This window comes from Grampus griseus (genome assembly GCF_964374135.1).
Source record: "Grampus griseus genome assembly, chromosome: 15".
Taxonomy (NCBI): Eukaryota; Metazoa; Chordata; class Mammalia; order Artiodactyla; family Delphinidae; genus Grampus; species Grampus griseus.
In genome coordinates this window covers 33,022,334-33,024,448 of record NC_139009.1, presented here as the reverse complement: position 1 = coordinate 33,024,448, position 2,115 = coordinate 33,022,334, and the positions used below count along the sequence as shown (strand labels likewise).

General features: G+C 41.8%; 1 pseudogene across 1 annotated transcript; it reads right to left on the bottom strand.

The window, feature by feature from the left end:
• Positions 1-905: 905 nt before the first annotated feature.
• LOC309833986 (zinc finger matrin-type protein 2-like) lies at positions 906-1,499 on the bottom strand (annotated as a pseudogene). Its single transcript has one exon. The product of its transcript is annotated as a zinc finger matrin-type protein 2-like (transcript).
• Positions 1,500-2,115: the final 616 nt, after the last annotated feature.

The following is a 2,115-nucleotide window of genomic DNA, read 5'->3' as shown; positions in this document are numbered from 1 at the left end:
TAGAGCGTGGACTTGAGGACACGGGGAGAGGGAAGGGTAAGCTGGGACAATGTGAGAGAGTGATAGTGTATATATGGACATATATACACTACCAAATGTAAACTAGGTAGCTAGTGGGAAGCAGTCGCATAGCACAGGGAGATCAGCCCGGTGCTTTGTGACCAGCTAGAAGGGTGGGATAGGGAGGGTGGGAGGGAGGGAGACACTAGAGGGAAGAGATATGGGGATATATGTATATGTATAACTGATTCACTTTGTTATAAAGCAGAAACTAACACACCATTGTTAAGTAATTATACTCCAATAAAAATGTTAAAAAAGTAAAAAAAAATAAAATAAAATTAGGAAAACATTGGCTGTCAGGTAAAAGATCCCCTAGATCTTTAATATTGGTTTATGAATATTTGCTGCTATGAGGAACGTTATGGGAAAGCTAACGTTCTGCCAAGTTACTTTCAGTTAAAAAATCCATGAGGACAAAATATAGTCAATAATAATACTTGACATTGGTCCAGGATCGTTTCCCATTAATTTTTGAATTGCAATATACTCTGAGAACTATGGTGAAAAACTTAGTTTAATCCACTTTACACGTTTGGAAAGGCAGGTACGCAAAGACTGTGCTTTTTTTTTTTTTTTTTTCCCCCTAGAAGAGGTGGTTTTTCTTTATTGGGAACTCAGATGATCAGAGGTCCTCTGTCTCCAGTGAAATACTGAGGCTGAAGGAACATGCCACACCACATTCCTTTGCATCCTGTGCTCTCTCCCAAGGTAGAGGGAAACCACAGACACCCACCCTCTAGCCCTCCCCACTGCCAGTCTTAAGGCCTTTCCCCAGTACCCCCCAAAAGATGACACCCACACACACAAAGTTAGACCTGGCAAAAAGCCAAGCATAGAAAGCCTCAGTAACTCTTCTTGGTGGAACCAAAGCCAGAGAAGCCCATCACAGCTGCCATCTCACCATCCTCCTCAAATGTCAAGTCCTCCTCAGCCCTCCTTTTCTTCTCCTTCTGTTTCTCTTTCTTGTAGGCTTTGGCCTTTTCCTCCTCTGAGTTCCTTCATCCTTTCCTCAAAATCATAATCCTTCTGCTTCTCTTCATTTTCTTCTTGTGGACTTCAAAACGTTTCTTCACCTGATCCAAAGTGGAACGTTCCACATGCATAGACATGCCCAGGTTTCGCTGATGTTTCTTTCCATTACTGTGATCCAGGAAGTTGATGGAGTCTTTCACCACACAGTCACAGACATCGCAATAGTATCCTCCCATCTCAGACTGTGGGGTGGTCTTGGTAATGACGGTTGTCTTCCCAAGTTTGGATTCCAGGTCCACCTTGGAGTCCCGATGCCGGAGAAGCTCTCACGTGACTGGCTGCACTGGTTTTCCATCCTTCTTTTCTCTCTCTTCTGTGAGCCTCTTCTCAGTGAGCTTCTCACATTCATCTTTGGCCCACTTTCGGCGAAAGTCCAAGTTTTTTGTCCCACTGCCTGACGCCATCTTCACTGCGAATTCACACTGGTTTTTAAGAGTCATCCAGCAAATTGAGAGGAAGAACCAAGATTCAGTTCATATTTATATATTTCCAATTCAGTGTCTCTTCTAAATCCTATTGCTTTCCATCTTTGAAAAATTGTGCCTAGTGGGAATTTAGGATTAATTTTGTTTTTATGTAGTCCTCTGAATATACCATGCTCCTTCCTGTCTCAAAGCCTTTGCACGTGACATTTTCCTGCTTGAAATGTTCCCTGCTTTCTCCCAGTCTCATTTCCCTTCAGCTAATCAAACTGCCTTCATTTTCAGATCCCGGTCCCAGCATCTTTTCTTTAGGGAGCCTTCAGTTACACCCTGTATTAACTCAGATGCTTGCTGTAGATATCGGTAATATTTTCAAAACATGTCACGGTGTTCTGTTTTTCAGTTTGTGTGTGTGTGATTATTTGTGTCATGACTTTGTCTTCCCCTTAGACCGTAAGCACTATAAGAGCAGAGCTTGGATTGATTTTGTTCTCCATTGTATCTGCAGGGGAAAGTATGCCTAGTACATACTAGAAAAATTAAATTTATAAAGGTATACGATACTTGAATAAAGATAATATTCTAAAGGAAATTGTAT